The 19,763-nt window shown below is 41.7% G+C and overlaps 1 protein-coding gene across 3 annotated transcripts in view; it reads right to left on the reverse strand.

Moving 5' to 3' along the window:
- The window catches only part of LOC113029449 (phospholipase D1-like), a 51,510-nt gene extending 44,362 nt beyond the window's left edge, over positions 1–7,148 (reverse strand). Inside the window, exon 1 of one of the 3 annotated variants that reach the window (XM_026180309.2) lies at positions 6,265–7,148. The gene's annotated coding sequence lies outside the window, so the exon portion shown is untranslated. Of the gene's footprint in view, positions 1–3,738; positions 3,761–6,264 lie in introns of those variants that run through there. The other 2 variants (XM_026180305.2, XM_026180307.2) reach the window with 2 other exon arrangements.
- Positions 7,149–19,763: the final 12,615 nt, after the last annotated feature.

The raw sequence follows: 19,763 nt of genomic DNA on the forward strand, positions 1-19,763 counted from the left end.
AGTTAACAGATGCGTGTAACGTCTTCAAGCTTCTCCAGTTATTTTTAGTTAGCTATAGAAGGAGTGATGTCGAAGATAAAGGTCCAAAAATAGAAAGAAATCACCAGGCCAACAAAAAGCACCAGCTGAAACATGCATACTTTTCCTGTTTGCGCAATGAAACGCTTGATGCATGTGCAGGTTCAGGAAACGTGTGCAGTTTCTGAGTTTGGCTTGATTCACAGGAGTTAAAGTCATGTTAGTAAAACACATGTAGCCCAAGCTCATCCTCTAACCCATCATTTTATAAATCAAAAGCCTAAAAGATCTCACAGTTTTGTCCCATTACAAAGAAATCCTGCTGCACCTTTCTTTCACCTCACACTCAGCAAAGAATCAATCAGTGAAATTAGAGAACAAGCACAGAACAAGTAAAAGCAGAAGTTATTTGTTGCACCACAGCAAATGTCTTGCATTATTTAAAAAAATGAAAATAAATAAATGGAGATTTAATGCTGCATCTGTAGATGGAAAAACAGGAACTTTTCAGTCAATTGAATACTGACGATGAAAATATATCTCACTTTGTTATTTAATGGTTTAAGCATTACTTCGTCCTTTCTGAAGAACAGAATACAGTGAAAAAAATGTTTTTAATCTAGTGGCTCAGATTGGACTCTTCAGCGAGCTGGTTCGGGCACATATGAAGAACTAGCTGCTTAGCATGGACCAGTTAGTTTGTGCGTCTTGTCTTTGTATAGGTAAATAGTCAGAGTGAGGTTTACTGTTACACCTGCAGATACAACATGAACACAAAATCAACAATCTGTTGGTCTGCCTGGGATGGAGTCAGATTCCCAGCTTGAGTTATTCTTTTAGTCAGCCAACAGCTACAGTTTCTAATAACGAGGTCAGTGCATGTACAAATACTCCCTGGGAGCCTAAAGCTCATTTTTCAGCATCCTCTGAAAACTTTTTCCTTGTCTGAGCTCTGAATGATGTCAGCGAGGGAGGTTATCCTGTATGTGGTAAACTCAGGCTGAAACGCTCCACCCGTCTGTTGCTCAGACCTACGAGGAGCTAAAACAGCCTGTTTCACACAGATCATAAACTGCATCAAGGCTCAGTATTCGATTAGAAAGGTTTATTCTGAATGTGAATCATGCAAAGCTACTCTAGTAGAGTCCACGAATGTAAACAGGGACCAGAAAATGAGCACTGGAAGAATAAAATATGGTAAATGGCCTGTATTTGTATAGCGCTTTTCTAGTCCCTGAGGACCCCAAAGCGCTTTACACAACATCCAGGCATCCACACATTCACACTGGTGATGGCAGCTACATTGTAGCCACAGCTGCCCTGGGGTGCACTGACAGAGGCGAGGCTGCCGGACACTGGCGCCACCGGGCCCTCTGTCTTGCCCAAGAACACAACAACCGAGCCGGGACTCGAACCGGCAACCTTCCGATTACAAGACGAACTGCCGCCAATAACCCCAAATCTTTTATTTTCTGTATGATATGCATCTAAAATAAAAGTACTCATTAAGGAGTGAACCTTTTTAAAAGGAGATCCTCCGGGTGACCTTTGTGTTAACCTCCTCTCCCAGTCTAACTCAATGGTAGGTTAGAAGGTTTTCTGCATGTTCGTTGCTTACAGGCCAGAAGATTAAAAAAGGGTTCAATTGATTCTGAAATAAAGTCCCTTTAAATTAATCTGTTAAATATATGCTAGTGTAACTTATACTGCTTTTTTAAACTCATACGGCTTAAACACATTAATATAAAGAAGGGATTTTAAATGATTTAATGGCCCTGTCCCACTTTCCTCTCGTTTCCAGAATCATAGACTGCTGCTGGTTTGTTTAACACCTTCAGCTTTACCGAAAAGCTCAGCAGCAGATTAATGTCAGGAGCTTCAGGCGAGTCTCTGATTTCTAACAGGTTTGCTCACGGCGTTGATTAAATCTTCCTCTGATGGCTGTCTCGACTGCAAACAGACACAGGCCACATTTTCCTTCACGGTGATTAGATTCTCCTGAAAACACCAAATAACTGCAGTTTGTGCGACTCCTGGCTATTCAGATTCGACTCGATGGCACTGATGGGAGCAGACTTAATTCAAGTCGACGTGCTCCTGAGGTGAAGCTCAAGCTTGCGACCTTTCAGCTACAAGATCATCTCTTTAACTCTGAGACACAGTCAAGTCACATTAATAAATCAGAATTTGTTTTGCTCCCGTCTCAGCAAATTCAGTGTGCTTTATTCAAAAAGAGACGTGACTAACTGTGACTTGACGGGCAGCTCTCCTTCAGGGATATCTTGACTGATCGCCAAGTCCCTCTAGATGAAAGTCTCAACACTTGTTTAAAACATCTCTGGGCGGCTATTTGAAGCTTCGATCTAAATGAATCGTCTTTCCTCATTATCATATCCGTAACAAAGACACAAAGACTAAACTAGCTCTACCTCAAACAGATGCAGCAGTACTGACATAAATCCGGGGATTTTAATACTTGAAGCATATTCACTTCTGTATTTGTTCAGGGCCTTTTGTTCCAGTGAAGAGACAACATGACGTTACTTGAGACAAGAGTGCTTCCAGCTCTGCATCGACAGTCTGCCCTGTGCGGCCATCAAGCGCACAGCCAGCTCCTTAAAGAAAGGCTTTGCCCAGTTTGGTGCGAAGGAGTGTAGTAGAGCTGTGACCAAAGACTGTATATAATAGATGGCTGCAGCCACTGTCACTTTACCCACCATCATATCTTATACTGAAGCCTTGGATCACTTTGAGCTTTGTCATGTGGTTGTTCTCAAACCAAATGTGCTGAGAAAGGGCTCACAGGGCAGCCACGCTGTAAATCACACCCCGCTTTATCCTGCTCCATAACTCTAAGGAGACCTTAACTACCAAAACAAGCATCACGATGTCTTAATAAGACTTTAAAATAGCAACTGAGGCCATAAACCCATAAGGAACATGTGTCCTGGTGTCATAAATCAAGTGAGAAGTTGGGTCATTTTATCATTGACTTCTATAGGATCTGACTTCTTTTTGCAAACAGAGGAGCCGACACGTTGCAGCAGCACAAACTCATTTTTTAATATCACTGATGGATTTTTCAAATATTTAAATTACACTCAAAGGTTTGTCAGCTATTTTGCAAGATATTTAAAGAAAAGCATAAAATTTAATTAAAATTATTTTAATTTATCTAAAAAAAATAATTAAAGACAGAATTTTAAAAATAAATGTACATTTTTTCATTTAATTAGAAATAAATCAGAATATTGTTAAGTTGTGGGTTTCATTGAATAAACTAAAAAGAAAAACATAATACAAAGCCTCCCTTTAAAACACACCTGGGGGGTTGTATTAACAAAATAATACAAAACATTTAATAAACTGAAAAATGAGAAAGATTGTTTATTGGCTAATCAGCTGATCCATGTGTGTATATTTTGCTCCGTGTTATCAGTTGTTTTATGAGCCAGATGTATTTGAACTTCAGCAGCTGTATCTTACTGCACTTTACTGTATCGGTCTTCAGTTCTGCAAAGTCATGACATTTAGCTACTGATAATATTGATTAAAGGCTGGACCAAACCCACCGCTCCCAGTGCCCCTTGAGCTCTCTATCAGCATGTGTGTGTGTTGGCTGGAAAAGCACACACGCCCACGCCCACAAAGTCAATTAAGCACTCCCCACGCTGTGGCCTGTGTTTTGCTGGAAGCGCCAATAAACACAGCATATCCTACCTGCGTACAAGCCGGTCCTATTAATCAGCCTCGACAGTCTCCATGGAAGCGAGCGAGTCAACTCTGCTCCGTTTAAATCAGACCAACAAAAATAAAACCCTCCGACACACTGGAGAAGCAGGTCTGTGTGAAACAACACAAGAACAGACACCACGTGTCACTTTTCCCGCACTTGTCTTCAGACTTCCTGCTTACACTTCCTGTCCATCTCATCGCATCCTAGCAGTGTCTCAACAAACTTCATCACTGACCTGAACTGTAATTTTGTTGCCCCACAACAATCTTGCAGCAGCAGCGATGATGCAACTTTGTTAAAAGGAACTCTCTGCAGGCTTTCTGAACTGTGAAACCTTAAACACTGGAATCTTTTAAAAACAGGAAGGTGATGGTGAACTTAAACGTTGAATTAACTATTTTGATTACGAACTACAGGTACTGTTTAAATACGCTTAAATAACCAGGTGGAGTCATTTGTGACTTTTTGATGGTTCTGTTTGTTTAACACTGAAGGTCATTTATGCATCAGTCACGTTCTGCAGCAGTAAATCTTTCTATTCCAGGTCCATCATCCACAGGTCACAGCAAACTATCACAATGCAGTCGTGAAAAGTGGAAACTTTAAAGCAATCTGAGTGTATAATGTCAAACTTCTGTACATATAGATATTTTTGGAACACTAATGATCCAATTCCCTATAAAAGTACCTTACAGCTGGCCTCATATATTAACCCACTTGCAGGTTAAAGAGAAAAAAGCTTATCATCTCAACTCAAATGGTTTCACCTGATATTCTGCTTAGTTTAGATACTATACACTCACAATGCTGTGACACACTCACTCTGGACACAGCAACACTGCTGAAAAAGTGCGGACTATATCAGACATGCAATCTGTAAAGTGATGACGTATCGACCCCGTTTCCTGCTTTGGATGAGCCTTTCGTCGTGTGTCTCATTTTTCTGAGCAAACATGAACTTCCAAAACCTGTTTAGCTATTCTCTGTGTTTTAAGCATTTTTTATGATTATTATGGGATGGGATTATTTATGAGCAGGATGTCTTTAAGTTTCTAAAAACTCATCGTTTATATGACAGCATCAAATGTTTGAACGCTTTCAGTGTGGACATTAAGCTTAGGATCAGGACTTTTTCATAATTCAAATCATGCAGCAACATATTAATGTCTGAGCTCATGTTGCAGACACTCAGACACTCTCTTGACTCGAGTTTGGTCATTTTTCAGGGACCTTTAACCTCCTCTGCCTTAGCTGTGCTAATATGTTTATCTCAGCCTAAATGTAGCCCTGTTAGCTGCATCACGCACACATCATAATCTGCCAACTACCATACCCAGAGCCCTTCTGCCTCTGTGTCCATCCAGCGTTACATACTTCAGTCAGAACACAGCATATCATCTTTAAAATCGACCTTCTTGCTTAGCTAAAGCTCATAAATCCTCGTTTTCATGCATCTCTGGATGTTAAACACCAGGGAGCAAAGCCACACTCATTATTTTATTATAGCTGAACATTTTTAACGCTCAGGCACCTCAGCGTTTGATAGATTTTGAGGGCTAATTGAGCATTTGGACTGGAAATGGTTAAAATGTTAACAAGCAGATACTCACATTTAAGCAGGCGTTATCTAACACGACAGAGGCTGGCTCAACCCCAAAAAGAAAAAGAAATCTCTAAGTTTACACAACCTAACCGGTTTGATTTCTCTGAGCATGTGTGTTTAAAGTGTGGAAGCTGTCCCTTAGGGTACCTGAAGCACCGGCTGAGTGTGTGTGTAATGTTGTGTTACAGTGCCACATAAGCTGTGGAAACAGACACGCAAACAAGAAGCAGAGAGCGTAAACTTTCGCGCTTTAACCAGGAAAATTGGCCCTAAAGGCGACTGAAAGGTAATTTTGCTTATTACAAGGTGCTGGGTGAGGATGGTGAGTTGTGTTACACACTGACTGGTATGGAGGAAGTGTTTCGCTGCAAAATAGATCGACGGCTGAAAAAGGAAGAAGTGCGCAGTGACAGGTCGGCGGAGTGACGCACCGACACGCCGCAGCTGCAGCAGCTGAGTCGCTCCTCGGTACTGGTCTGACCCGTTCCCCGTGCTTCCCTGAAAACGTTGCCTGAGCCCTCCTCCGGGCCAACGTTACGCTCTGTGGATCTCCTCATTCGATTCAAGCGACACTGAGAGCAACACATGGCTCATAAGTGCTCGCTGCCTCCCAGGGCAAACTGCTGATGATGTGCACGGGCACTGCGGTGAGGAGGACGGATGCCAAGACATGCCAAAAAATCCCAAAACAAAACAGCGCATCCACCCACGTCTACCCCGCGCTTCCACCACATCACATTTTACGCGCAAAGCCACGGTTCCACTCTTTACGCGTTTACGCACCTGCGCGACCACATCAGGAGTAAACTTTGCCGACAGTCACAGATTTAATCTTACACACAAACATCTGGATGAGCCACAAACGGCACAGCTGGACCCCAAAACGAAGGCTGAGTGTTCGTCTTACCTCCTGATGTGATGTGAAGCGACGGCAGCCGGAGATCTGCTGTGGTGCCGCGAGCCGGTGACCAAAAACCACCAAAGTGCAAAGACTTACAAGACTTCCTGTTCAGTTCCTGTCAAAATAAAATCCGCACAGGCAGGACGGTGAGCTTTCTTCCATGTATTTCCAACTTGGTGACATAAAGCTACTATGGTAGTTCTATTAAAAAATAAATACATCTAAAATAAAATACGAACTCACAGAATACAACTAAAGCTTGTTTTAATAACATTTCAAATAAATACAAATAAAAAAAAATAATTAGCAAAGCACAATTAAAAGACTATAATTAAATGAATAATCGATTATGTTTTATTAAAAATAAAATAAAATAAACAGTAACATGATCAAGCTGAGGGGTTTGTTTTGACTCATCACACATGAGTCTGACTGTTTGTCAGTCTGCATACTTTACAGCCGGTATTGAATGTAAAAAGGTAAGAAGGTAAATGTGAGTCCTGAGATGACCCACTGGCAGGAAAGAAGGACAAAACACCAGTGTGCTGTCATTTTGATTACTTTCTTTTCCTTTTAAAAGTAGTTAGTAATTAAGAATAATGTCATTTTATCTCCAATTGTTGAGTATTTTAAGAAGCTACACACAGTGTTGCCTTTCACTCAACTTCCAGTCTTCAGTTTGTCAGCACGTATTAAGATCTCTGAAGACACTGGAGTAAAACAGTGTAAACAGTAATAGACACAATTTAAAGTGCCACACTGAAGGTGTTTACAAGAACTTTACTTAATTTAAATCACTCTATTAAACTGAATTTACAAAGGTTACCTAAATATACTCAGACATATGTCTGCGTACTGATGAGTATGTTTGGGTCACATTCATCCATCCATCCATTCACTTCTATATTTCAGTTTGTGCTGTTTTAAAATGCCAGTCTGGTGTTTATGATTGAGAAATACATTTTTTGGCAACAGGAGTGGCACAGATTCAGTCAGAGAGAGCATTAAAAGGGACTTCGGGTTTAGGTGGCTTGCAAGTGTGCACAAATTATAACAAAGGCTAAAGGAAATTAATTAGCATATCCTATATGAGATTTTCCTGCTTAAAATAAGAATATGTCGAGTTGTTCCCTTTTTTGTGTTTTCAGTTTTGTGGAATGACGTCAAGGAAACAACGTTCAAATTTATTTCTGACTTTACTTTGAAGAGCACACTGCGATACTTCCGGATCACACAGTTTTTCTGTCTTTACCTTGATGAAGTTGATAAGACACAGTGGCTTCCTCTGTGAAACCACGCCTGAAAACCTCTGTAGCTCATTGCACTCAAGAACAAAAGTTACTTGCCATGAATTTAGAAAAAAAACAGACAAACTTCATGTAAAGACTGAAATATAGAAACAATGAAGAGTTACTCACAAACTGAAATGCTGACTTATTCAGGCTGATTGCCACACATGCACTCTGCAGCTGGGCCACATGATCTGTGTTTATGTGGGAGAAGTGGAGGAGGATAGCACAGAAACACAGTACTCATTTCTGGGTAACTGTGTCGTTCCTTCCCTTTTTTGGTTACGTCCCTTTATCTGTAGGATATGGGAGAAGTTCGGTCTCTGATGGTAATCAAATATGCAAATACTCCCACGGGAAAGTGAGAGATTACGGCACCTAATTAGAGGGTTTGAGACCAGAGTTTCTGGGTAAAAAAGAAACTGATATCATCATTTTGTGGTGCAATGCCACATTTGTTGCACTCATATGTAGTTGGGGGCAAAGATTTGGACAGATGTTTACAGTTTTACTAAGTGTAGAACCAAATTAAAAGAATCATAAACATGTCTGTTTATACATGGCCACAGGGGGCAGAAGTCTAAGCAGAAACTGGCCTTTCCCTGACCACTTCCTCCAGCTCCTCCAGGGGAACTCCAAGCCAGCCGAGAGACGCACCCTCAGACCTGAGGGTGTCCCTGAAAACCCTCTCGTGCTCCCCTCAGCTTTCTGGCCAGCGGTATTATCTGACCAAAACATCTGATGTGTTTTGTTAATATGTCCAGACCACATCAGATGGTCCTCATTCTGGAGAAAGCCCTGGACCCCTTTATATTGCATAAGGGAAGAAAGCATTTAAGGGGCCACTGTTCCCCTGAAAGTGCTCCCATCCGACATGGGAGAGGCATAAAAATGTGTATACTGTAATTAAAAGTTGGACATGTATTCTTTCTAAAGCCCAGCTGTGGAAACTCTGCTGGATTCAAGTAAAAGTTAGATTTCACTCTATGGTGGGCTGGAGCTACTCTTCACCTGTTCTGTGATCTCAGTAAACTCTTCCATGGTGATGTCAAGGTGCCTACATGCATCTGCACACGTCAAATCTTTCTACACATTCAGATGACAAATCTCATATTTATCATTCATCTTATATTTAACCTCATTGATTCTGTTTACAGATAATACCACAAACATAAAAGATCATTAACGGGCCACAAGACGAGGCCCCAAAACAAGGCAGGAGAAAAACCTCCAGAAACATGAACAAACAAAAAGTAAGAAAATTGGCAAACTTAAGGAAATGCCTGAAAACTCCCGTAGGTGTTTGGGGGGGCAAACAGGGGCGTAGATATCATGGAAAGCGATTAACTGATTAACATCAGAAAACTGGAGTAAAATAACAAAGGGAGCACAGGCTCAGCCAGAAACTGTTTATGAAGGAGGAGCTCGGGTGGAGGTGACTTAATAAATGGCTGAAATGTGTGGAGCAATGGTAGGTGTAGGCTAAAGCACCTGAAATATTGTACCCATATGAGATTTGGCTCGGCGATCGTGGCTCAAGAGTTGGGAGTTCGCCTTGTAATCGGAAGGTTGCCGGTTTGAGCCCCGGCTCCGACAGTCTGGGTCGTTGTGTCCAAGGCCCAGTGGCGCCAGTGTCCGGCAGCCTCGCCTCTGTCAGTGGGCCCCAGGGTGGCTACAATGTAGCTTCACCAGTGCGTGAATGGGTGGATGACTGGATGTGTAAAGCGCTTTGGGGTCCTTAGGGACTAGTAAAGTGCTATATAAATACAGACCATTTGCCCTCCTGACTAAGGCTATGCTGGATCCGTTCACAGTTTGGATGCTTCCTGCATTGTTTCTGTCATGAAGTTGACCTTTGTTACTCTTCATTTCCTGTTTTGTTTTTGCCTGCTTTTCCACCTCTGTTTCCCTGTCAGTCATCTCTGAGTATGTCAGTCGCTTCTGCACAGGGAGTTTGCTAATGAAATGTAGTATCTGCAGTCAAAATAGGAGCCGGTTGACTTCTCTAATTACTACAGATGGGCAGGTCAGTGCTTTTTTTATTACCTCCTTTAGCAGAGGACAGACTGGATCGACCCACACCTGATAAGTCACACGGATCAATAAAATGTTAATTAACCATCTGTTTCCCATTTCATGCATTGACCTGCTGCTGAACTTTAGATGGATGAACTTTGAAATCAGCTTCTCAGTGTTGTTTTGTGTGAATAAAGATTATTAGCTATTTTTTAAAATGCTTAAAGTAAGTCTCATATTTGGTTTGACCAATTTGGTTGTGAATTTATATTTTTCAGTGGTGCTCTGTGTTATGAACTGCATGAAATAACACAGCAAGAACTCACAACAACTGTGCCCACTGTACAGTTGTTTTCCATTTGTTTCCCTTTCTAAGCTGTTTTAATATATATCACAGTCTGACTAAAATAGATTTCATCTATCAACCTCATATTTCGGGGGGGGGGGGGGGGGGGGCGGGGGATCATCATAATTAAGTTTTGGCATAAAGGTGTGACATTGCTGGAGTCACAGAAAAGAGCATAAGGACCTCAAGTGGTAGTGGGCTGCAAGCCACTTTGCATTAACTGAGCAAGCTAAGTCTCCTCTGTGTAGCCTCCTCTTCTTGAGCCAAGTTGGTAACATTCTTTAATTCTATTATTTATGCACATGACAATAATTCAAATTCATGTATCTCAAATGCAGGCTGCACAGCTTCTGATCAGGATATTTTCTGTCTCTGCTTTGATGTAGTTGAGTGGCTTCCTCTGCAAAACCACATCTGAACCTTTGCAGCTCTTTGCTCCGAAGAAGAAAAGTTGCCCAGCTTGAAAAACAATGACCATGTGACAGGAAAAAAAACTGTACGCAGCTTCAACCCTCCGTCACATTCTTAACCTTCTGAGGTCTGTGTGGTAGGTCCTAACCATGACTCTAACTAACATTACACTTTCATCCAAAACATCCTTTTGCTACTCTCCGAAATATAACAATGTAAGATTAACACCAGTGCTGATTTAGAGCTCGGGTGAATGAGGAGCCTGGTGTAAGAGGAGTCTGTCCTTGACCTCATGATGTGAGCTAAAGCGATTAGGAGGAGACCCAGGAGGTGATTTCTCGACTACTGACTGGAGCCGTTGTCTTAACGTTTCTTTGCCGGTCCTTGTGTGCCCATTTATTCTTTCCTCTGATTTCTAAACTGGTTTTCCAGCCTGTCAGACAGTTTGTCCCGTTGATGCCTGCGTATTTGTTAGTAATAGAGGAGTTTGGTAAAAGCTCACCTCTACATCTCTTTGGATTCATTTGCACTGGTTTGAGAGTAGGGTTGCAGTGAGCCAGTGGCTCTGGTGCTGTGCTTGGATCAGGATAACTGATGGCAGGTGTGTTTTATTGTGCTTCCTGCCTCTTCTGTTTATGCTCCAGACTGCAAACAATGCTGTTACATGATCTCGTTTCTGTGTGCAGGCGAGGACCGGCTTGTTCGGCAGTCTGTGCAGGGAGGTAGTCTTGTCCCTTCTGAAAAGATGCCGGGCTCCCCCTGAAAAGAAATTCCTCAGATCCTTATTTATTAGAAGACTCTGCAAGTTGGTCTTAGATCCCAATCTGATCTCCATAACAACAAACCCTGGAAACAATAGGCGTGTATCTATTTGCACTGTAATATTCAAACACTGCTTCCTCTTCCCACTGCAGCAGGATTCCCAGCCTCTGCGTCTATAAAATCCTGGTTCCAGCCCTGCGGTCTGTGGACAGACCTGCCACATGGCTCCACATCAGCAGCCTCCTGTCTCACACAAAGCCACTGTTATGGCTGCACTATAAACCCTGAGCTATCTCACATTCAAACTCTCCCTCTGTGTGCTCATTAATAACACACACATTGACCTGAAGGCGTTTATTTGCTGTGCTGTGCAAACACCGGGGCCTGTTATGCACAGGCTCATGCAAACACACAGTGAATTAAAGCACATTGGATTCTTCCTTCATAGCGAGCCTGTGCTGTGTTTATTTACCGGACAGTGTCATGATTTCTGGACCAGCTGCTGAAATATTTCTCTTTCGTGTCCAGCCTCACTCGAGTCCCTCGTTCGCATTTGCAACTCAAACACCGCAACTGCAGGGACTGATAACCCATCAAATAATGCAAATTACATTTTCCTACTCATGCTGTTATTTAAGTTGGTTACCTTCTAGGCACACTTACCTCCACTGTACATCGTGTGTAGCTGATAAATACATTTTGAGTGCTTTGCAGTGATGATACAAGAAAACTTTGAACTGAATTGTTAAGAGAGAAGCGTCAGTCAGATCAAAATGAGACTGACCGACTCGTCTATCTGCTGCACGTAGAGATCAATAATTATCACTTATTCATTCCTCCAGTTGAGGAAATTGATTTTGCCAAATGGACACTCACCTGCTAGGCAACTATCATTTTCTAACTGCATTAACATTCACATCAAATGAAGAACATTATCTCTAAGACAGCCTGAATGTATCTTGTTACTGGAAAGACGTTTATTCTCCACCACGAGCAGTTTCTTCTTTTCCTTTTGCCTTTCATAAATATTTTGTCAATTACTTTATTGTTTACTTGAGTAGAGCTTTTAGGAATGTGTGCTTTGCTTGAGTCTTTCTTTTTCTGACGATCAATTTGAGGAGAGTTATTTCATATCACTGTTCACCTCCTGGACATCAAACTAATTTGAACATAAACTGGAGGCAACAGTAACACATAAAACAGGATGCTATCTCCTCCTGGACTATTGTGACTATTGTAAAGTGTAATATCTCCCATGCATGACTTTTCCTAACCTAGCGAGGTGATCTCGAGGACCTTTTTTAACTGAAGAGTTTACAATTTCTATCTTTCATATTCATATTTAAGTCAAAATAGAGATAGAGAATGATGTAAGAAAGGAAGGACAGGAGAGGAAGAGGAAGAGGAAGAAGATTTTATTCAAAGGTAAGGACTGCTCAGTGACGTCTGATTAACTAGAAATGTAAAGTTTGCATGTAATATCCTCATTCATTTTAATATCCCCACTTTTTTTAGAGTTGTTGTTTTCCTTACATTCGATCTATTACTTACATGAACGTTCATATTGTGAAACGTCTTGCAAAGCAAATATTGTCATGGTTGGCTGTGTGGCAGGCAGGCAAGCAGGAGTGACGGACCCAAAATGCAGAACTCGGCTGTACCACGTGACTGGTTCAGGAAGTAGTTCGAACTTTGCCGCGAGATATGACAGCGATATAAACCCCTCAGACTTCATTCAAAAATGTGGGTGTTTGATGGAGAGTTGCGGTTAGTGAGAGTTTGGAGACCGTTTGGAGGTTTATGAGAGTGAGGAGAGAAAGTCAGGAGAGAATGGAGCCAGCTAAGAAGAGGAGGATGTCCTCCCCTGTGTGGGAACATTTTGATCTTATTCCTCCCAACAAGGTATGTAAATTTCTACAGAAGATGTATTTTCATAATACTGATGGTGCAATACAATTTATGTTGAGCTGTCTGTACTTTTGTACAAGGTGAAGTGTTTGCTATGTGCCAGGGAGCTGGGATATAACAACAACACCTCATCCATGCTTAGGCACTACAGAGCTTTGCATGAGAATAAGGGGAACACCGATTGTGGAGCAAGACCAGGTGAGCTCTCCTCAGGAGAACAATCTCCAATAGATGAAGACCTGGTCAGCATGGTGATTGAGGACTCCCAGCCATTTAGCATTGTGGAGGACAAAGGATTTAAAAGAGTTGTTAAATCATTAAATCCTAGCTATGTTCTCCCCACTAAAGGTTATAAAAGCAGTGAAAATTTAGTTTTTACAGAATAAAATGTGAACAGGCAGGACTGAGGCTCAAAGCCTCCGTGTGTAGCTGTCCACACCTCAACGTTACAAAAGCACAACTACTGTCCACACCCCAACCACACCTCACCTCACAGTAAATGATCATTTCCATTTCAAGCATTTCCAAATAATCATTTTCCATACTGCCACTATAAATATACACAGTATGCTGCCATCACTACAATATACATGTTTTACACACTCCTTTTGTTGGAGGCTGTGTGCAAAATGCCACACTCTTCAAATTCATGCCAACTAATATTTTTACGTCCAGTAGGTGTCCTGCTAGAGCAAATGAAGCTTCAAGAAGCTTTGCGCTGGGGTGAACCAATTGGATGAAAATTGGAATGGAAAACAGGAGGGAGACACAGCTGGTAGGGTTCAGGCTAACGAGACACGGGGAGCAACGCTAGACACACTGAGATGAGGCACAACCTTTCACAATAAAATGGGAAACAAGAAACAGACACAGACTTGACACTGAACTGAACTTGTACTAAACGAGAGACACAACCTAAGAACTAATCCCTCACAAAGAATAACTGAAACATAGAATAATACTAATAAACAAAGCATGACAAAGTGATCAGAATACAAACCATAATACAAAGGAATATAAGAACTGAAAATGCTGGGTCAAAATGACCCAGGACCGTGACAAATACAGGTATATTAACTTTGTGGTATTCAAAGGTTGCATTAAAAACTGGTGAGTTTAGTGCAGGATAAGCTGGTTACTGTGCAGTACTGTGATATAGTTTACGGTAATGTTGGGCTGGTGCAGAGCAGCTGTGCGGATCATGCTCAGTAGAAGCAGAAATCAAATGAAACTTAATGTGATGATGCTCATTCACTCACTGATTTCTGTCTTTAAACTAGCTTTCTACTGTCTGCAGGCAGCAGCTGTGACAGCTCGTGTCACTTCTGCTCATATTGAATTCAGTTGGCTAAATCCACAATGATCAAGGAAGGGAGCAGAAGCAGCTGCGCAGCTCAGCTGATCACAGCCTGTACACCACAGCTCCTACGACAGGAAAGGAATCGTTTTCCCTCAGAAGTCCCTGAACTTGCCATAGACTCAAAAAGATGCAGGAAGGGCCCAAAGAGTGCCAAGAAAATAATCCCACACCATTACACCTCCAACAGTCTGAACTGCTGATACAAGAAATGATGGATTCATGCTTTCATGCACCAAATTTTGACCCTAAAATCTGGACTTGCAGCAGAACTTGAGACTCATCAGTCCAGGAGACATTTTCCAGCCCTCTGTTGTGAACGTTTGGTGAACCCGTGTGAGCTGCAGCCTCAGCTCCTGTTCTCAGCTGACAGGAGTGGCACCCACTGTGGTCGTCTGCCGCTGCAGCACGTCTGCTTACAGTTTTCACATGTTGTTGACTGGATATCAAACACTTGTATATCGGTAGATTTCTTTTACTATATTTTATTAATATTTTGCTCTTTACTATTTTCTTTTCTACTGTAGCATTCTGCTGAGTGACTGTCTTCTGCTCGTCAAATACATTTCATTGCAATGCTGACCGTGTGCTAACCTGCATGTGACAAATACAACTGAAAACTGAAAGCTGATAAGATTGTTGCGTTGGGGTTGTATTGGAATAGCATGATGGCATGTTGAATTGATAAAAAAGAAAAGAGTACAGCTCATATCTTTGTGTTTGTGGGTTCTTTATGTGTTTATGTTTGTTTGTGTTCTGTATGTGTTTTTTAACTAAAAAGTGGCAACAGCTGTCAGATAACTGCAGAAAGAAAGTAGTAGAAAGTATAAAATGTTACACCAAGCTGTTTCTGTTATTGTGTCTGTCCTGTTTTACATGAATGACACAAGACAGAGAAAGATCTCTGCAGAGCTTATCATTCAACAACTTCCTGCTTCAGTGTCTTTTTTCAGCATCACTTATCACAGATGTTAGCGATCCCACGGCTCACGGACGCCGGTGGTGCGGGCGATGCAGGTGATGTCACATTCCAGGGAAGCCGAACGTTCCTGCAGATCCCGCATGAGGTGGAAGGAATGTTCATCTGTAATCCTCCAACATTTACATTAAACGTGTGGCGTAAAAATGTGGCTGCGCTCTTAAAGGAGAATGACACAGTACGTGGACTCAGACCCGCGTCTTTAGCGCACACTTAATGTTAACATGTATGTGTAGATGACATGTGTTAAGCATAAATTACTACGATATTGATTTAATACAGTGGTTCCATCAGGCCCTCCAACATGGGCTGGTAAAGTGGACTGGTACTTAACACTACTCTATTTGAGCACTCAAAGCACTTTCATACTGTAAGCTTTATTCAACCATCTACCTTCCAGGCATCAGGGGATAAAGCTGACCTTCCAATTAGTGGACAAGCTGCTCTACCTCCTGAGCCCCAGCAGCCCCAGCTGAGTAACAAAAATGACCACACAGGACCATCGTGGTGCAGTACAGAGACAAAGTACACACAAAAATAACTTTTAAAAAGTCCTTGACTGAATATTTAGAAGCTAACTGAGGAACAATTTTATTTTCTCTCTTTTTTACGAGTTGAATGATTGAGTGTGTCGTTACTGAAAGTGGATGTTTTATAGGTTTGGCATTTAAGTGTGTGACAACCTCAGCCCTCACTTCTATCCCTCACCCATTTTGGACTAAAATAAAAGGAAAATAGCTTTTTGATGTGTCAGTCTGAATTATTTTTTACATTTTAAAAGATGCACATTTCTGATAGCGTAAAGAAAGAGCAATCACTGACAGTGCTTTAGATGTGGTGCATTATATCAGTGCACAGGGTGCAGAGGTTAACACTGTCCTCTCACAGCGAGGTTTTTCTTTGGAACATCCTGGCGAGCCGGGGCCTTTCTGCATGGTTTGCATTTTCTGCCTGTCCCTGCATGGATTCTCTCCGGACTTCCTCCCTCAATCCGGAGACATGCGTGCCAGGTTAAATGTTTCTAAACCGTGAGTGTGGGTGTGAGTGCACGATGGACTGGTGACCTGTCCGGGGTGTGACAGCTGGGAAAGGCTCCAGCTCTCGCTATGATCGAAAGGTGGATAAGCGGTTAAAGAAACAGAGCGATGCATTATATCCACTGCATGTGTTTTACAACGAAGTGAAGAAAATACAAAGAAACAGGATGTGAGCCCTGTTTCAAAGTGTGCACCATCTTTGATATATTTATCTTCCTGTATAGAAAAACATCCGAGGAAGCATCGATCCACCTCTCTGTCTTTGAATGGAAAGATTTTTAGGCGTTTTCATAAACATTAAAAAAAAACTTTTTCTTTTTTATTGCTCAGACATCGTGTTTTTACAGAGTCCGCTTTTTGGCACATTTAAGGGCCACATATTCTTGTAATGAACTTTCATCACTAACCATGATGTGGCCTCATGTGGACAGCCATGAGAGGAAGTTTGTGTGCCAGCAAGCGGTAAATAATAATGCAGTAAAACTCAGCTGTATTGCTATAAAATGTCTTCATCGAATGGTGCTTTCAAACGGTTTATGGGTGTAACTGTCGCCAGTACGAAAACATCAAGACCATAAAACAATGTTTCTGTCTTTCTTTCTTAACTACATGACTACTGCATTTATATTAAATCCATTTGTATAAGCTTTATTATTGTTGTCACAATAAATACATAAATTAATAAATACGTAAATAAATAAATAATGTTTTGAGTTCAAATCACCCTACTGTATGTCTGTGAAGGTTCTCAGTCATCCAGGTCATCGTAGTCAAAGGAGCTTGCAAACTCCTTTCACCCTACTGTAGTTGAGCCTGCAGCGCCCCCTGGTGTGGAGGCATTTTAATGCAGTGCAGAAAGGTCGGAAGTGCTACTGTAGCTTTGTTATTATCAATAAAAATATAAAATATTATCCAAACTTCCTCTATTTCCTTTTTTCTGTGCATGAACATCAGAAATCGGAGCCATGAGATGCACATTTTAAAATAATTTATCAGAGGTTTAACTTTAAAAATATTTATTCACTGTCCTCTGATGTCATTTAAATGAACGCATTTAATATTTGTATTTTACTACATGTGTCTGCCTCAGCTGTTGCTCTGTGAGGTTTATACACAAAGTTATTGCGCATTAGAGATGTGTAACGATATGGATCTTTAGCTTTAGCTGCTGCTGAACAACCCACACACATAAAAAGATCATTTGAAAATCTATCTGAAAATATTTGCTGCCAAAAACAATCATGTTTGAGGTCAGACTCGTGGGGAAAACACTTCTCCACATTTAATACAGTCCACATTTGCCAGTTTGGGACATATTGCTTCAGGCTAGAATTTTTAATTAGCTGTCAACAAAAACAATAAACACACCTGCAGGATATTGTTTTAATCTTCTTCTTCTTTTTTTCTGAAGTGATCCCAAGAGCAGCAGTTTTCTCCTGTGAAGCTACAGAACAAATCTTCTGCTGCAGATGAATGAGTCTAATTATGGCTAAAAGCAAGAAGAATATCACACGTGAGCAGGATAATGTGCCATAATTACCCAAGCAGGATAACAGCTCACAGCAGCCTGTTGGGCTGAATGTGGGGCTGAAGGTGTTTTTCTCTGGAATAATCAGCTCCTTCACTCCATGCATGATGCATGATGAGTGCAAAACAGTGTTTTAGTGCCTGAGCTGCACACTGTTGCATACAGTTTATTATTTTCCTGCACATTATTATGGCCTCCAAATGTGATTAAGAGGAAATCTGAAGTAAGACTATAGCTAAACATCAGTTTGATTATTTCCTAAACTATAAATTCAGTCAAAGATTTCTGAAATGACAGATTTCTTGAATAAACGTGAGTGCAAGCCAAACACTAAATAGCGCCAAACACTTGTATAAAACCAAATATCATATTGTTTTTATTTATTACTCTTATTATTTCACACCCTTCAGCCTCTCCAGCCACAAGACATAGCCAAGTCCACACCCACCCACACCCCACTTTCTGTGAAAAAGATGTGAGGCAACTCTTCAGGAGACAGAAGATCATGATGTTACCAGGCTGTGCTGATCAGCTGCCTCCCATCTTCACACTGATCTTCGACAGATCCCTGGAGCTGTGTGAAGTCCCCTGCTGTTTCAAACGATCCACAATTATCCCAGTCCCCAAGGAACCCTCTATCACTGGGTTAATGACTACAGGCCTGTGCCCCTCACGTCTGTAGTCATGAAATCCTTTGAGAGATTGATGTTGACCTACCTGCAAGACATCACATGTCCCCTGCTCCACTCCTTTAGTTTACCTACTGGTCAAATAGTTCAGTGGATGATGGTGTCAACATAGAGTGCACCTCAACACTGCAACACCTCGACTGCACTGTTACATGTCCTGGAGTCCTCCGCTCCAAACTCACTCGGCTCATTGTCCCAGCCTCCGTCTGTCAGTGGATCACAAACTTTCTGAATGACAGGAAGCAGCAGGTGAGACTGGGGAGAATCACATTTCAGGACTGTGTCCTCCCTCCTCGTCTCTTCTATTCAGTTTAATTCGTTGTTATTTCTATAGCAACAAATCACAACAAGAGTTGCCTTTAAAATGCTTTATATTGTAAAGGCCACAATAATACAAAGAAAACCGAGAAAACCCCAACAATCATATGACCCCCTACGAGCAATCGCTTTGGTGATAGTGGGAAGGAAAAAATCACTTTTAACAGGAAGAAACCTGGAGCAGGACCAGGCTCAGGGAGGGGCGGGGCCATCTGCTGCGACCAGTTGGGGTGAGAGAAGGAAGACAGGACAAAAGACATGCTGTGGAAGAGAGACAGAGGTTAATAACAAGTATGATTCACTGCAGAGAGGTCTATTAACACATAGCAAGAAAGGTGACTGAAGGAGAAACACCCAGTGCATCATGGGAATCTCCCAGCAGCATGAGGAAGGATTCCCTTAGTTACGCTGCAATAAATCTTCTCCCTCTACACGAATGATGACACCTTAGAAGACCCATCTGTCAAAATTGTTAAGTTTCCAGATAGCAACCTGAAGCGGCCACCAGTATGGACACTATCATCAAAAGGAGAGGATTCACTTCCTGCTGCAGCTCAGGAGATGTTGATCCAGTTCTACTCTGCAATAATCCAGTCTGTTCTCTGCTCATCCATACGGTTTGGATCAGCCAGTAAACAGAAAAAGAGCAGACAACAACAGACAGTCAGGACTGCAGAAGAACCATTGCTCCCGACTTACCCTCGATTCACAATTTGTACAAAGCCAGAGCAAAGAAACTAGCAGACAACATCACTGCAGACCCATCACAACCTGGACACAACCTGTTCCAGCTCTTCCCTCCGGTAGGCGCTACAGAGCACTGTACACCAAAACAAGCAGACATCTGTGCAGTTTCTTTCCACAG

This window comes from Astatotilapia calliptera, chromosome 9 (assembly GCF_964374335.1).
Source record: "Astatotilapia calliptera chromosome 9, fAstCal68.1, whole genome shotgun sequence".
Taxonomy (NCBI): domain Eukaryota; kingdom Metazoa; phylum Chordata; class Actinopteri; order Cichliformes; family Cichlidae; genus Astatotilapia; species Astatotilapia calliptera.